This window comes from Puma concolor, chromosome B2, assembly GCF_028749965.1.
Source record: "Puma concolor isolate L17-30 chromosome B2, mPumCon1.1.hap2, whole genome shotgun sequence".
Taxonomy (NCBI): domain Eukaryota; kingdom Metazoa; phylum Chordata; class Mammalia; order Carnivora; family Felidae; genus Puma; species Puma concolor.
Genome location: NC_141671.1, coordinates 136,275,138 through 136,293,620, shown reverse-complemented (window position 1 = coordinate 136,293,620; position 18,483 = coordinate 136,275,138). Strand labels below are relative to the sequence as shown.

Sequence of the window (18,483 nt, the reverse complement as noted above, 5' to 3'; positions counted from 1 at the left end):
CTGAATAATATTACATTGTATGGATATACCATATCAGGTTTATACATTCATCAGCTGATGGACATTTGGATTGTTTCCACCTTTTGGTTACCATGAATAATGCTGCAATGAACATGTGTGTATAAGTTTTTGTGTCAACATATGTTTTCGATTCACCTTGAGTATATCCTAGGAGTGGAAGTGCTGGATCATATGGCAATTCTGTTTAATTTTTTGAAGAACTTCCAAACTGTTTTCAATACAGCTGCACCATTTTGTATTTCCACCAGCAATGCACGAGAGTTCCAATTTCTCCACATCCTTGCCAACACTTGTTTTTGCCTGTTTTTTTTTATAGCCATCCTAATGGATATGAAGTAGTATTTCATTGTTTTGATTTGCATTTCCCTGATGACTAATGATGTTGACCATATTTCATGTGCTTATTGGAAATTTGTATATTTTTTTTGGAGAGATATCTGTTTAAATCGTTTGCCCATTTTAAAACTGGGCTATTTGTCTTTTTATTATTGAGTTTCAAAAGTTCTATGTTTATTCTGGATTTGCAAATATATGATCTGCAAATATTTTCTCCCATTCTATGGGTTTCCTTTTCATTTTCTTGACCGTGTCCTTTGAAGTACAAAAGTTTTTAATTGTGATGAAGTTCAATGTATCTAATTTTTCTTTAGTGACTTGTGCTTTGGGTGTCATATCTAAGAAATCATTGCCTAACCCAAGAATGTTTTCTCCTAAGAATTTTATATTTTTAGTGGCCTAAAACATTTAGGTCTTTAATTCATGTTGAGTTTATTTTGTGTGTGATGTGAGCTAGTGATCTAACTTCATTCTTTTGCATGTGAATATCCATTTGTCCCAGCACCATTTATTGAAGACTCTTCTTTCTCCATTTAATTGTTTGGCACCCTGTTGAAAATCCACTAACCATAAATGTGTGAGTTTATTTCTGAGCTCTCAATTCTACCCCATTGATCTATGTGTTTATTCTTATGCCAATACCGCAGAGTCTCGATTACTATTGCTTTGTTGTAAGGTTTGAAATTGAAAAGGGGGAGTCCCTGTAACTTTGTTTTTTTTTTTTTCAAGATAGTTTTGGCTATTCTGGGTCCCTTGTATCTCATATGAATTTTAGGACCAGTTTGTCAATTTCTGCAAAAAAAGGCAGTTGAAATTTTGATAGGGATTGTGTTGAAACTGTAGATCATTCTGGGGACTACTACCACCTTAATAATAGTTTTCCAGTCCATGAACATGGGATATCTTTCCGCTTATTTAGTTCCCATTTCATTTGTTTCACTGATGTTTTGTAGCTTCCAATGTACAAGCCTAATACTCCTTTTATTCTTTTTGATGCTATTATGAATGGAATTATTCTCTTAATTTCATTTTTGGATTGACTGTTCACTGATAGAAAAACAGTTTATTTTTGTACATCAATCTTGTGTTATGCAATCTTGTTGCATGCATTTATTAGCTCTAATAGCTTTTATGGGTGGATTCTTTAGGAATTTCTTTTTTTAAAAAAAATTTTTTTTTTCAACGTTTATTTATTTTTTGGGACAGAGAGAGACAGAGCATGAATGGGGGAGGGGCAGAGAGAGAGGGAGACACAGAATCGGAAACAGGCTCCAGGCTCTGAGCCATCAGCCCACAGCCTGACGCGGGGCTCGAACTCACGGATCGTGAGATCGTGACCTGGCTGAAGTCGGACGCTTAACCGACTGCGCCACCCAGGCGCCCCGTCTTTAGGAATTTCTATATACAAGATCATGTCATCTGCAAACAGAGATAGTTTCCCAATACAGATGCCTTTTCTTTCTTTTTCTTTTTTTTTAAAGTTTATTTATTTTGAGAGAGAGAGAGCATGTGCACAAGCAGGGGAGGGGCAGTGAGAGAGGGAGGGAGAGAGAGAGAACCCCAAGCAGGCTCCACACTGTCAGTGCAGAGGCCACCATGGGGCTTGATCTCATGAACCATGAGGTCAGGACCTGAGCCGAAATCAAGAGTTGGATGCTTAACTGACTGAGTCACCTAGGTGCCCCTCTTTTGTTTTTCTAATTGCCCAGTTTAAATGATTCTTAGAGACTAAGAAGCCATTTTGAAAAGCATCTGATTAAATATTTATATCCCCAATAAAAATATTTCCATTTTGAATGCTCAGCATTGAGTAACAACTGACAAATGTTAACCAAGAGTCCTTCATTCAGCACGTACCCATAACAGAAGGCCACAAGCTAAAGAATATAGTATAATATAAATATACGTATACCCCAAATGTGCCTACTGTATGTAATATGAATTTTGCCTCTGTAATTATAGGCTTACTTATTTTTATGAAATAATTTTATATTTATATTTACATTTATATAGAGCAGCATTTCATAAATTTGGAGCTTAAAGGCTAATTGTCATTGGAGTAAAACATTGTATCTATCACTCACTTAGCAACCCATCATGTACCATTTTGATATAATTCTTCCAGAATTTTTTTTTTTAATGAGCAACACCTTGTTTCTTTAGAAGCAGTCAGTATCTTCTATTGTGTGTCCTCATATTGCCTAGAACATGCCATGTATGTAAATATAGGGCTTCAACAAACATTGATTGATTAGATCCTCTGAGGGCTTAATATGCTATTTAACAACGATTAACACAATGATTCTGCTAAAATGTGAGACCAGGAGAATCTTCAAACACAGCTGATCTTTCTACCCAAATGCTAATATAAAAAGCATCAGGGTAAAAGGATAATCATTCTAATAGGTCATTGTACTTATGGTTTTATCAGTGAGTACCCCAAAATTAGCGCTTTCTGACAACAACTGTGGAAGCTCAGATATTCAGATAAATCAGATATGTTCTTCCTCATGAGGTTATGATCCAGGGAGGCTGAAATATAACAGGATGTCAATAGCGTTTGCAAGCTGGACTTTCCATAATCACCAGGCTGGGGTTTAGACTGCAGTTGTGACGGAGCTGCTGATATAAAGACAAGTTTTAATTTCTTTGAAAAAATAAACGGCTTAAGAATTGCGATCAGTGTGTCTTTCCTTGTCCTCTAGCACAGTATAGAACAGCAACGGAGAGTGCTTGTTCCGTCTGAATTGCTGACCAAGACGAGTTACCGCATACGCAAGCACTTTATTCCAAGAGTACAGGTGTATCTCAGAAGATTTAAATGAAGAATCGAGAGGCACAAACCTTTGGCGAAAACACTTAATTTCTCCTGAATTTTGTGGGTAATTACACCGTGGCAGGCTTCCCATCTATTTCCTTTCGCTAATAACTAAAGATATTATAAACCTTCTAGTTGTTCTAGTTTTGAAAAACTTTGCATTCCAACTCCTTCATTAGTCTTGTGGGAGGCTCTCACATAACAGTTATAAATATTTGTTATTTTTTTTTATTTTTTTTATTTTTTATTTTTTAACTTTTTTTTTTTATTTATTTTTTTGGGACAGAGAGAGACAGAGCATGAACGGGGGAGGGGCAGAGAGAGAGGGAGACACAGAATCGGAAACAGGCTCCAGGCTCCGAGCCATCAGCCCAGAGCCCGACGCGGGGCTCGAACTCACGGACCGCGAGATCGTGACCTGGCTGAAGTCGGACGCTTAACCGACTGCGCCACCCAGGCGCCCCAATATTTGTTATTTAAGAACACTTTTGTCCTGACAAGAAAAAAATTCTTTATGGATGGTGACGGATTTAACTACACTTATTGTGGTGATCATTTTGCAATATATACAAATATCAAATCATCATGTCAGACACCTGAAGCTAACACAATGTTACATGTCAATCAGAACTTGGTTAAAAAAAAAAAAAAGAACACTTCCATAAAAACAAAAACTCCCTACATTGTTCCTGCAGCTGTATCTACAATAATATTTGAAAAGAAAAGAGAGCTGAACATCCCCACTGTGACTCTATTATACCATTTCTGTAAACACCAATATACAGCTACAGGGTATAAAAACTGAGCTAGAAAATGTGTTTTTAGATGAAGCTTCTGGAATCAGTCCGGTGATTGTTAAAGACACAACATACATCATCACAAACATAAACCTTTCTCAAAGTTAGGATGGGGCTTTTAAATCATTTTCTAAAAGAACTTATGTAATGCTCTGGACATTGGCAAGTTTAGCAGGCTAAATCAATGTGCTGATGTTGGATAAGGTGTTAAAATTCGGAACGGCAACAAGTAGCTTCATCCCCGCTTTGGTAGAGCTATAGATCCGCTCCTGAAGGTCTGTTTTAAAAATCATTGTCATTTTTTTTTATTTGAAGTCTTCATTCCGGAAAAGTAGGGGGGAAGGAACTGATTTTTATGAAAGGCTGACCCTGACCCTGTGCTAGGCTTTGTGCCAGGTAAAGGCTTTTAATCCTTGTTAACAATACTGAGTCAGAGAGTGTAATTGTCTTTACTCTAGTTGCACATCTCTCTAGAAGGCTAAATTATCAAATAATTTAAGCATCATTAATTGCCCCTAAGGGACTCCCAGTGTGCCCCTCTCTTCTCTATAGATCACGGATTCACAGAGGAACAGAGTTTGAGGTCTAGAGCAATTTAGAATAATCCACCCGCTCCAATCCCCTCCCCACCCCGGCACTCCCACTCTTTATCATTGTCACACTCAGCCCAATGTGTTTGGCTTGGCGAGGGCTTTCTTTTATGTTGTCTTTTCATCCTCTCGAGTACCCTGTGAGGGAGATACCGTGACTATTTTTAGATGAACAAACCGAGGCTCAGAGAGATCGTTTGGCATTTTCAAGGTCAAAGAGTGGCACATAACAACTAAAGCCCAGCTCACAGCTCTCTGGACCCCAAGACGACACTCTAATATATAACATCAAATGGTGAAATAATTTTTAGTGTGACTTCTCTGAGACTGACCATCTCCTCTTTTACACCTTGAATGCGTCCAACTCCATTCAATGCTATTTTTCAACAGTCTGCCACGTCGTCCGGTGTCATCGGCCATTACGCACCCATTACCCAAGTCACTGGAATGCACAGGTGGAACTGACAGGAGTCACACAGCCTCTCCTTTTGCTTCCAGAGGACATGTTTTACGTGTGAACGTAACCCGAGAATGTCAAAGTAGCCAATGGGTGAAGGAGAGTAGAAGAATGTGGTGTTCCTTCACTCCTCCCCTTAGCCTACTGTAGTCAATCACAGAGCCTTGCATATTGGGGAGCACTTCCACCAGGAAAGGGAAGAACAGGAAGCAGTAAGTCACAGTAAAACACACGTGAAATCCTAAATATACCTGAAGTGCCTATCAAGACACGCAGATGCCCCTCAAAGACAAGCTGAATGATTTTTAAAGGCCTCTTAAGGTCAACTCCAACATCCCCATTTTTTTTCAACAGATACTTGCCAAGGATCAGGCAGAAAACCATATCCCAACTGGAATATTACCATTATCTTTCGCAAACAAATTTCTAACACTTACTCTTTCTTTGGATGCCCTATAAAGAAGTACACACTAAAAGTCCTCATCCTCCCCCACTCCCCAAACGATTCTTCATTCTTGGCAACTATGGTTATACGAATGTTATGTCTGTGGTTTCTATTTTATGGCCAATTTGTAAAAGTGAAGGGAGCTCCAAAATAGTTCACTCTATGAATTATATATTTTTATGTTGCCTGCTTGTAAGTTCTGCAAATGCCACAAATCCCCAGGGGCTGACAGGCTTGTGTGGAACATGCCAAATAAACAGAAGTCTTTCCAAAATCCTGAGCACAACAGTAACTACCACCAGATGACGTGTACAATTTCAATCGCTTGTCCCTGGTTTGCATTGGTAAGGGGGACAAAGAAGACTTTCTAGGTGAAAAGCATGCTTGGTCTGGACCAAGACTTCCATAGCGTATGATTACAGGACTCCTTGGGGACCGGTCTCATTAGAAGAATTAACATCAATTCTGCTTTTAAGTCTTTGCAAAATGGCATTTAATATGGTATGTTACAAGCTGTGGTTCCCAAATGGCTGTATATTTGAATTACCTGTGGAACTTTAAAACGACAGATTTCTGGGCGCCTGGGTGGCGCAGTCGGTTAAGCGTCCGACTTCAGCCAGGTCACGATCTCGCGGTCCGGGAGTTCGAGCCCCGCGTCAGGCTCTGGGCTGATGGCTCAGAGCCTGGAGCCTGTTTCTGATTCTGTGTCTCCCTCTCTCTCTGCCCCTCCCCCGTTCATGCTCTGTCTCTCTCTGTCCCAAAAATAAATAAACGTTGGAAAAAAAAAAAAAAATTAAAAAAAAAATAAATAAAACGACAGATTTCTGGGCCCCATTCTAAGACTAGCTGAGGGGCATCTGGGTGGCTCAGTTGGTTAAGCGTCCGACTTCGGCTTAGGTCATGATCTCATGGTTTGTGGGTTTGGGCCCCGTGTCGGGCTCTGTGCTGACAGCTCAGAGCCTGGATGGAGCCTGCTTTGGATTCTGTGTCTCCCTCTCTCTCTGCCCCTCTCCCACTCCTCTGTCTCTCAAAAATAAATAAATGTTAAAAAAAAAAAAAAAAAAAAGACTAACTTAAACAGAAAGTCTAGGAGGAGGGTCAGGAATCTAGCTCTAAAATGCTCCTGGGGTGGGGGTGGGGGTGGGGTGGGGTCTCTGCCATCACTAAGGAGCTAAGGTGGGGGAGAGGGTTGTCTGTGTAAACGCTGGAGGGGACAAGGTGAGAACCCCGTTTCCTCTTCCTTGGGTCTCCCTGGAGTGCCCACGGCCTCCAACCCATAGTTAAAAGTCATGATTAGCCTGATAAACATGCTCACACTACATTAACGCCTACTTACCCAGAATGGTTACAACTAGTGTCCTGGTTAACTGAATGTGTACATTAACTGAAATTTACACTAAACATCATCAAACCATTAGACCCGACTCAGTACTCATATTATGCTGAAGATGAAATTGCTTTCTTTGAGCAACAAAACTGCCCCTTGTGTTTTACATCCCCTCTGTCCCATGGTTACTCAGACCCATATGGGGACAGTCACAGCCAGGTCTTTGTGAGGCCTGAACTAAGGTACACTTCTGCTTCTCGATGTCTCTGTCCACATGACTTTGTTTTGTTTTAAGACAGAGAGAGAGAGAAAGAGAGAGCATGCAAGCAGGGGGAGGGGCAGAGGGAGAGAGAGAACCACAAGCAGACGCCACACTCAGCACAGAGTCCGACGCCGGGCTCGATCTCATGACCATGAGATCATGACCTCAGCCGAAATCAAGAGTCAGACGCTTAACCGACTGCACCACCCAGGTGCCCCAAGACATTGAGAAGCAGTTCACATCCGTTCGGCAAGTCCTCATTTTAAAGTTTCCTAGGACACGGTGATGCTAGGAGCCATCCATATCACACCTTCCTCATCCATAAAAGTGGAAAACTGGGTTGAAAGCCAATAAATGATCCTCTCTTCTTAAACTAAAATTCTTCAATCTATATTGCTTATAGATATAAGCAATATATCTGGAAAACCTTAAAAATTAACACTGGATTTTAATATGTTTCCTTGTTAAATATATTCATAAAAAAGAAACATACAAAAAACCCGTTCCAATATTTTGTGCTGATAACATGGATTCCATCTCAGGGTGTACAGAAGTCTCTCTTGGAACCTTTGTCATTTCTGTCCCTGTCCCGCTCTTGTTTGGGCTGCTCACGTAATAAATCTTCTTTTATGTTCTTCTTATGTTTCTCTTCCTTTCCACAGTTTTAATCACTTCCAGCTCTCTGCTTATTTTAAGACCACCACCAACACCACAGCCTGCACAACACAGGGCTTCAGGCTTCCTGCTGGGCTTTCCAGAACTCAGGAGGCATTGTCACTGACATCAAGCCATTGTAGGTCCTCTGCCAAACGCATGCCCATTTGGTAATCACCATCAACTCCCCAGACCCTTGGGCTAATTTCCTCCACTCTAGAGAAGGAAACACATAGGACCCATTTAAGAACTCTATTTTCCCTCACTGCCAGACCTCTTGAATAGAGAGTTCTTTCTATTCACAACTCTCAAATATCATCCCTGTGTCTTCTAATTATTCATAACCTATCTTTGCCCAGAAGCCTTGCCAAATCTGAACCTTATGCTTTCTCCTTTATCCCTGTTCCTACCTGAAACAGTTTCATGTTGAATGCTATCTACAGAAAGACAAAAGCTACAAATCCATTACAAGCCCATCTGTTTTATTTGTGTAATAGATTGGGTATTTTATGTGCACAGTGGATACTTAAAAAATATCTGTCTATTAAATAGATAGACTGGTTGGATAAAAATACTATTCAATGTTGTTTTAGAACCAATGCCGTCATATTTGTCATTATTAAGGATGCTCTTCTGGTTTTCTTGTCTGCTAAAACTATAAGGTAAATCTATCAATTTTTCTTAACCCTCATATTTTCCAACACTCTTGTGCTATATTACATAAGAAAAAGTTTGGTGATGTGGAGAAAGTTCCCTGTATTGAAAGTCATAAAACTTTGGCTTTCTCCTTGGCCAAACTAGTTGAAGGACCTTGAATAAGTGACTTTGAACAACTTCTCTGGGCCAAAGTTTCCACAAATATAATTGGGGATATTGAATCCAATGATTTCAAGGCTCCTCCCTATTCACATCTCATGATTGTAAGGCAGGATTGCACAACAGTTACAGATGTTCAGGGGGTCATCTGAATGGCATCTTGCACTTTTAAATATTCATTCCATTCTGGTCTATCTAATGTCCTTATCTCCATTATATACATCATTATGTTATTTCCAGGAATGTAATACCCTTTACATTATAACAGAATCCTCATACAAAGAAGCAATTTTCACAAGGAGCCAGAAGCAATTTTTGGATGTGATGATTAAGCCATCATAGTTGGAACTTTAAAGTATGCTTCAGAACAAAAATGATTTCTAGTTTGATTAAAAACTCAAATTCCAGGTGACCTTGAGTGAATGCTATCAATGCCACGGACAAGATGAATACTTTCAAATTTTGAATTGACAAATGCTAAAAAAAAAAAAAAAAAAAAAAAAAAAAAAAAAAAAACCACCATATTAAGGAAAGACAGATTCACTTTTAATTCTGCAACATTCTTTATGCTTCTTTGTCTGGTCAGTATACAAATCACAGGCAAGAAGAAGCCCATAATCTGGGTATCTCGTTACTCCAGTAGGTTACAGTTTCTAAAGTTCAAACCTCAGTTTGGTCCATAGAAAATGGAGTCCATGGAATACTCAGATGTTTGACAGAGAAGAGAAATGACGTCCACATGCCATGTATATGAATTGTGAGCAGAATGTGGAGGATGTGTAAGTGTTAGAGGCTAACCCATCCTGAAGAAGTATTTCAAAGTGTTAACATGGGACTTAATCTTGCTTCCACATATACATAGTAGCCCTACTGAACTTGTGCTAGGAACCTCTGCCCATTCTCCTAAGAGCCCTTATTTAAACCCTCTGGATGGTTTTTATAATCAAAATCAAATGGAGAAACCCAAATGGGTTTGGCACTCCTATTTAACCCTCATCTTCCTGTGTACGTGTGTGTATGTGCCTTGTATGTTTTGTTGAGTTCAAAGACACTATGAGTAACGTGGTTGTAGTAAGTCTGAGCCAATTTCAGCCATTTCCAGAACTTTCTCATATACCATGTATTCTGTGATTTACAAGTTCCTTATTACACAAAACTCAGAAAGAGAGTCACAGATTTATCAAAAAGAACACAGGATGATTCGGTCCTCAAATTAGTTCTAGATCTAGAGCTGTTCCATTTTTAGTATTAACCAATTGACTTCTATATTAACTTTTGGACCAGGATATGGAATTATGTAGATGCTTTTGGGTAGATAATCTTTCCACCAGACCCACATACTTAGTTTTTAACTCTCCATTCAATCTAGAACACGTTTTATCTTCATCACATCCATCTCCAAATAAAATACGCATAGACATTTTAGTTTATACAGACGTTTAAGGGTTAAGAGTCTGCTTTAAAGTTAGGCCTTATTTCTTTATGTGTTCTTTTTATCCTATTTTTTTAAAAGAATTTATGCTCTGAGCCCAACCTAAAAACTAATTTGTTATAATGCAATAGAGAAGAGGTGTTGGTTATTGATTGCAAGTTTCAAAATTTATAGCAAGTATTGGTGGCATGGGCCAACCATTCAATTTAGAAAGGTCTCCTCTGGATGTGGGGAGGTGGGAGGGGGGAGAAGAGTCAATTATTCTTATTACGAACATCACAAGAGAAGACTGTCCTCACTGTAAACAGTACAAATGCTGGGGGTAGAGCCACACTTGGTTGTCAATCCCCCCCACTCTCATCAAAGCACTGTGTAAAGGTTTTAAGACCAAAGGCTTAGATTCACTGTCCACTGTGAACCACAGCATTATTTTCCACTTAAAATGTCTGAAGCAAATTTCAGTTTGAGTGTGAATTTGTAGCAAGAAACTTCTTCTTGGATTCAAATAACCATTGTTTAAATTCCTTGGCTGCGTTTAAGATTTTCATACCACAACCCACAACTTAAAATAGTGTAGCAGATTGGTACAGTAATGGCCTCAAATTAATCCCCCTTTTCTATATTCATGCAAAAGTGTAACCTCTTTCCACATGGGCCTTGAGTCTGGCCACACAATCTGCTTTGATCAACGGGACAGTAGGAAGCACAATGCAAGCAGAGGCTTGAAAACTCTGAAAACCACTGAGTCCGGATCCTGCTTGCCTCTGGGAGACTTTCCCCTACAATATGAACTTAGACTAGCCTTCAGGAGCATAAGAGACCCTGTGGAATATTGAAAACTCTGTGACTAATTATTCAACTGATAATTACTGGGCTCTTACTGAGTGCCTGCCATTTGGTCAGGAGCAAGAAATGAATCGATTATTGCGATAATTAGATTGTTTGTCTCCAAGTAGACTTTAAATTCCATGACGGTAGGGGTATATCTGCTTTTCCTTATTCTACATCTTCAGTCCCCAGCTCAACGCCTGGCATGTAGTAGCTACTCAACAAATAGCTATTAAATGAATAAATACAACAAAGGCTATGACAAACACCCTGCTCCATGGGAACTCACGATCTAGCAAGGGAACCAAACACTGGACTGCTCGTTCTGATACCCTGTGGGAGTGGCTCACTAGAGATATGAATATAGCAGTAGGAGAAGAGGAACAAGGGGTGATGAACTTGGCCTAACAGGCTCAAGGGAACTTTCACAGAGAATGTGACATGGGAGCTGGGCCTTGATACCTTTAGAAACTGTGTAGCCTCAATTTAGTCATTCTCCCTTTGCCAAAGTACAGCTACCTGATTCTCGTTGGTTTGAATTAATAAGGAACTATCTAGCCCTCCATGCTTGACTTGGCTATGTAGAGTTGGCTTCTTGGCATTTTTCATATTCTTCTGTGTGTGTGTGTGTGTGTGTGTGTGTTTGTGTTTGCGTATGTTGCACATGTGATATGCAAGGAAAATACACCATGCTAAGTTCATCAACTTTCTGGGCTAGTGTTGCCTCATGCCCACCAGGTGTCGAGAGACAGGACAGGAAAACTGAGGACCTGCGCTCTAAGAACAACTGGCTTAACCGTGACTACAGAATTCCCATGATTATGGGGTGCTTGGGTGGCTCAGTCAGTTAAGTGTCCAACTCTTGTTTTGGCTCAGGCCATGATCTCATGGTTTGTGAGATTGAGCCTCGTGCCGGGCTCTGAGCTGACAGCAGGAAGCCTGCTTGGGATTCTCTCTCTCCCTCCCTCTCTGTCCCTTCCCCCACTCATGCTCTGTCTCTCTCAAAATAAATAAACATTAAAAAAAAAAAGAATTTCCATGATCGTTTATGTAATATCTCCATACATCAGTGAAGTTGCTTTTGTTTCAGGTAACAGAAAACCCAACCTAATTCAAACAATAAGGAAAACATATTCTCCTACAAATAAATAAGGAAAATATATCCTCTTTCAAAATAGAAGTTATTAGGTATAGAGGTTTTAGGATTCTTTCCTTATTTTTGTTCCATCCTGCTCTGCCACCATAGTAAGTCAATATTGTTCCCAGACTAGTGTTCCTCATGTTTCATGATGGCTGCTGCAATTCCAGCCATTACATGCGGAATAACAAAGTCCAGGGGAAGAAAAGACTATCTTTCCTGGATGTTTCCTTTAAGGTCTGAAAATCTTACCTAAAGGTCATGAGAAAATTTCCCCGCCCGTTTCCTTGGCGAGGTCCAAGCCAGCAGCCCGCTCTCCACTAACCATTAGCAAACAAAATGAGACAGTAATTATTGCCTAGAATTACTTAGTTACCTTTGAGCTGAGGATGGGATTACCTTTCCCATAGGGTAAAATATACGCGAAGTCAGATTTCTGCTAAAGGGGAGGAGACGGTGGGGAAATGAATGTGGGGTTTGCAAGTAACAGGCTCTGCTATAGCAAAAGGACCTATTGTTCTTGATCCTTCAAAAAGCCATTCTTGAAAACCCCATTCCTCAACTACAGAAGACACAGTAAGAAAGGCAGACACAGAAGACTTGCTAAACAACAAGGTTCTACTTGCTGGCTGTGTCCCCACAGTGTCTCCATCCCCTCGGCACGGATTTGCTGATAGCTGGAGAAGGGGACAGATGACATACATTCCCCTTCTACATAAGACAACATCACCACCACCACCCACCCACCCCTGCCCCCCCCCACTGACATGAGATGAAGAATTCGCCACAAGGTGAACTTGAGCTGTAAGATTAACTCCACAAAAGAATCTAGAATTCATAAGGTATTTTTAGCTAGAGATGATAATAAGACATTTAAATTGCTCTCAGATGAAGAAATGTCATACTGCCTACATGTTGGAGGCTTTTCACAAGTACATCTTTTTTCCTAAATGGATTAATTTTGAATAAGTGTGTCATGTAATGTAGACCCAATCCACCAGCATGGACAGGAGTATGTAGGCTGGTTTTTATTTGTTTTCATTCATTACTTGGTGCTGGGTAAACAGGTTTTTTCATAAATTCCCACCAAGATGAAGTATTTCCCATTTCCTATAGGGAACTATGATCACATTCAGACTATCAAACACTGCTAAATGAAAGAACCATTATTGCAAAAATACTTTTTAAAAAACTGACATGAATATTTGCCATCAGGATTTCACTATAATAAATGGAAATAGTAACAGAAAGAGGGGGAAAGGAAGACAATTTTCAGAGCAACAAATGTCTTTATATAGTTAGAGAGCCCCCACTGGATGTCAAACTTCTGATTTTCCCCATAGTTGTCAAGGAGTTGGACCCGAATAAGCCATAAGAAAATCCTTGTTAGCAGAGTTCATGGTAAGCTAGAAAAATGTGGTAAAATGAAGAAAGCTGAAGTTTGAAATGAGAGAAAGGACCACAGGTTTTAAGTGTTTAGTGCTGATTCTTGGACTGGAGCCTTCCAAGAGCGCTGGGGTAAGATCCAGTCCTTGCCAAAAGGCGACCATTGTCCCGGCCAGAGCGTCAGTTACGCTGGATGACCAAGCTATGCCACTAAAGTGCAGGGGTTCATCATCCACCAATATTCCACTCCAGGCTCCCACCAGGGACTATCTCCTTGAACAGAGAGCCACTCAGATTTATCAAAAGGCTGGCTTTTTGATTGATTGAAGAACAGAGAATCCATCTATTTCTCTGTAAACTCTGGATTTTGTCTTGGACCACGCTGGGCGATCACAAGGCTGTACATTACAGCATAATTTCTTGGCCCCATCAAGAGCTGTCTTGACCGAGTGACATTTTCATGTCCTTGGTGGTCATCAAGGGACACTATAAGATAGAGCATCACACAATCCACTTCTGTGTTTGTGATAGGGAAGTAATTAACCACTCTGTCTCCTAACTTCCTATTTTTTTTTTCCTCATCACAGGGCTCTTATTTGTTGGTACCTTACATGTAATTATCTCAGTTTGTAAATCAACCCAACACTGTGACTACAAGTACTCCCGTATAAAAGATGAAAAGCTGAGAATTAGATGAATTAAGTAATTGGTCCAAGGTCAATTGCAGAGCTGGCATTCAAGCCCAAACTCATGCTCTTTAATCCACTACACTACCTGGAAAACTAGTATATTTCTGCTTCATGGAAAATAAGAACTGTAGCCATTTATAGCCCCCCCCCTTTTTTTTTTTTGGCTACCAGGAAATTCAGAGTAAAGTCTTTTCAAGTACAGCAATTTTTTGGACTTTAGGGTCTCTGTATATTACAGTTTCAATTCCAATTTATATTTTCCATGGTTCTGATATGTTTTCATTTATATTTTATCATTTTATTTTATATTTTCTATCAATGGTCCCAAATTGTTTGAAGAATGAGCAAAGTATTAAATCTACCAACAAATAAAAGGTATTATTATTTTGTTGCCTGTTAAAATATCAGCTTAAAGTTGTGTTTGTTTTTTTTTGTTTTTTTTTTGTTTTTTTTTTTTTTTTTTGCCTATGGCATATGCACAATCTCATGATAGACCAGCTGCAAGCTTGACTCAGTTTAGAGCAGTTATTACAATTAACAAGACTTGTAATTTTCCCTCCTTCCTCTGGTAATAGTAGCTCCATTTTCTTTTAGAGAATCACCCCCTTGCCCGCTCTGCCCATGAGATTTTGGAGGGCTGCCCTCAACCTTGCCTCACAGGAGGATGTTTGACCTGGGCATGGTCAACCAACACATTCCATCCACTGGACATGATAACTGGTTAACAGGTGGGCATCTGACCCTAGGTGTCCAATGAGACTCCATCTCAGGAATTTGTAGGCCTGCTGAAGGTCAAGTCCTTTTTTTCTACTACAATTAGTAAGTGAGATGCTTGCCTGGGTGTGCAGGTAGCCATTTAACCACCAAAGGAGCCTACCTAAGAGTTAGGATGCCCAAGAACTGGGAGGTAAGAATAGACCAGAGCTGATGGTACAGACTGAGTCCCTGGATCCAGCCATACCTGATTGAGAGGCTTTAGTTATGTGGGTGAATATATGATCCCTTCCCCAAAGATAGCTCCACCTGTGTGCATGTACACACACACATACACACACACACAAAGACACACACTTCTGTGTTTGTTTAAGCAGTTGGGCTTTTATCACTTACAACATAAAGACCTGACGAACATTTTGAGAAACTGGTGAATGAGCCTATATTAAAGTCAACTTCTTCCCCGAAGGCTTTTTCTAACTCTTCTGGGCCACAATAATGCCATTGTACCAGACCTGGACTGCTTCTCGCATGCAATAAATAAGCCTCATCACCTGTTTAGGCCACTGTTTAGTTAGGTTTTGTGTTGCCTTCCAGAGAACACATTTGCAAATGATGCAGCCGCTTCCCCTTTTAATTTTGCGATAATTATATTAATTTTTTTTAATGGTCACAGGTATTATTAGCCTCTGGGGAAGCCAAGAGCACTCATGGCTAAGAGAGCTCCAGTCTCCAATCATTCCTTTAGGTCCCGCTATGCACCAACACGGCCGAAGGAGCACCATTAGCTTAAAAATTCTGTACCTATGATCAAAATATGTCACCGGAAAGCTTTGTGCTTTCTTTCTTCAAGTGCTTTAAAATTCTTTCATTTGACAAGGTACTCTCTTCTCTGGGGTAGTTTATAAAATATTTATGGTTGGAAGTCAAAGGTAGCTGAGTAAGGAGGTGCGTTATAAACACCAGCTGCACTAGCAGCCTGTCAAATGTAGCTCACTGTAATGGTTTCAATCTGCTCGGTGAGGGCAAAGACTCCTTCCAGAAGAGGTGTCAGGTTGATTTTAAAAAACACAAAACGTTCTAATTTGCTCCAAAATATGGCGACAGCATTCCTCAGCCCCTATGCACCCACCCCCAGCTTCAGTGTAAAAATGTTAAGGTCTGTATTTTGCATACTTTGCACCTGGAAGATGATGTGGTCAATAAACAACTCCTGACCTAATTCTGTGAGTCGTTCTTAAGGCCAAACTATGTTCTCTAATCCGTCACGGGGAGTGATCTCATCCAGACGGTCCCTTGCATCCAAGGGTGGAAATGCAATTTTCTCTTTCAAGAATTTATAAACAATTCCTTTGAAGCTTCAGAAGAGTAATACTTGGGAAGCTTTGACATAAATTGTTTAGAATCGTGACTTGGAAATCTTTCCCTAGTCTTTCCGCTGGTCAGTATGCTTGCAAACAACCTACATGTTGGAAGCCTTGGAGAAAACCTGTTATAAACTGCAATGTTCCATTCTGTTCTGTTCCCTTCCATTCCCTTCTCTTCCCTTCCCTTCCTTTTTTTTTTTTTTTTTAGTAGAAAAGTTAACAAATCACTGTGAATTGCAAATCCTTCATTTGCATTTGTCATTTTCCTTTTTAAAGATGTTTCCTTATCTGTTGAAAAAGTCTGTGCAGGTTTTTGCACAAGAGTTGGAAACTGCTCAGCTCTGATCCCGAAAGCACCTCGGGCACCTACTGGCTCAGGCAGGCGCTATCCTGCTTATTTCTTACGTCTTTTCACCTGCAGACTCACTGGCCTTCCTCAAGGGGACAAGGAGTCGAGGCACAAATCAACCTTTCCCTTTCTCTCTCATGCACACAAGTTCATTGAAATACATTTTTGTTTTAGCATGTAAGAAACCAAAAAATGAAGACATATCACGTCAACAGTGTTTGCATGGCTAATTCCACACAATTGCAGTGAAAGCTCTAGTAAACACAGAGCATCTGTTTCTACACAAGAAATTCAACATAAGCATGAATATGAGAAAAAGAAGTAGAGACCTAAGAAATTCATTTGAAGTGTCCCAGAGTAATAGACTCAAGCAGGTAGAGTCTCGCCTGCGTCTCTAAGACTCAAAACACACTCATTACACCTTCTTGCAGTCTAGCCCCCGTCCACGAGGGTGTAAATCCTGAACCCAGGCAGCCCAGCTGGGAGTGGCAGGGGGCTCCCGGATGAAGCTGATATCCACAGGCCAAGCTTTCTGGAAGGGAGTTGTGAACGACTGAGAAAGGTGTATCTAGAAGTCTACCCCTGCATGATTGTCAAGGGGAAGTTCAGGATGTAGGCAAAATTGTGCCGTTGGCAAAACACTGTCCCCCTCCTCCTTCCCTTTCCTTTCCCTAAATTGATATTAGCTTCCTACTACGTGCCAAGGGACTCAGGGATGAAGTGCTGATAGTCTTGTAGGGATTCTGTGTGAAAGGGCAGTGACAGACAGGTCCAAGGTGAAGAGCCCTGAGTGGGAGCACCTTGCCCTGGAGCAGGGCAGGCAGGGTGGGGGAGGGAGGGGCTGCCACAGAAGGGTTCGACAGCAGGGGCGGTAAAGTTTTACTGTCAAGTGCCAGATAGGAAATATTCTAGGCCACAGAGGGCATATTTTCTATGTCATATATTTGTTGCTTCACAGACTTTAAAAAACATAAAAACTAGTCTCGGCTTGGGGGAGATGTAACATGAAGCCAACGGGCCAAGAGTGTTGACCGGTCTTCTAGAGGAAATAACATCTGTGCTGAGTTCTTCAGGACAAGACATAAAATTAACTACTGTTTAATAAATGCTTTGATCTGTCAGGCCCTGGACCAATTGCTTTATCAAGTTCATTTTCATCATCATGATACCATCAGAAGGTTCTGTTTTTATTACTCTTGTCTACCAGCAAGGAAACTGAGGACCAGGGACATTAATTTACTTGTCCAAAGTCACAGCCCTAAAGCCCAGCTGAGGCTAGAAGCCAGGTCTCTTGGCTTTAAAGGAGCCAACAGCAGACCACATGTTGTGTAGATTGTGCCCTGGACAAAGATGCCCACAAAATAGGTATGAATGGCTGAAATCTAGCCCACACCCTACTGGCTCAGCCAGGAGTCTGGGTGAGAGGCAGTGTCCAGCCCAGAGATGTGGAAAGAGTGCCCAGTTCTTTGCACAGAGGTACCACCTTCTCACCAAGCCGTGTCCTTATGAGGCTGTGTTCGTGGGGGTTTGGGAGGAGACCTATTTCTAACTGGCCCAAAGACCATCATTTTTAGGAGTGTAATTAGCAATAGTTAGGAATGGACACTAGGGTTTTGCCTAGATCCCTGAAATATAGAACCTACCAACGCTTTCAATACTGGTTTAGAAAATGTTGTATAACCACAATGAGATAGCACTTCACACACACTAGGGTGGCTATAATTCATAGGACGGACAGTCACAAGTGTTGGCAAGGATGTGAGGAAACTGGAACCTTCATGCGTTGTTGGTTTTATATAAAACGGTGCAGCCACTTTGGAAAATAGTTTGGCAGTTCCTCAAAACAAGTTAAACATAGTTACTATACGGCCCTGAAATTTGACTCCTAGGTATACATACCCAAGACATGGTCCAAAAAATCTTATACGTGAATTATTCATTATTCATGTAGAGCAGCAATATTTGTGATAGCCAACAATGGAAAACAACCCAAATGTCCATTAAATGATGATGGAATATACAAACTGTGGCATATCCGTACACAGTCAAATAGTACT

General features: G+C 40.5%; 1 protein-coding gene across 4 annotated transcripts in view; it reads right to left on the bottom strand.

The window, feature by feature from the left end:
• UST (uronyl 2-sulfotransferase) overlaps positions 1-18,483 on the bottom strand; it is a 319,150-nt gene that overhangs the window by 144,402 nt on the left and 156,265 nt on the right. The gene's annotated exons all lie outside the window — the stretch shown is intronic.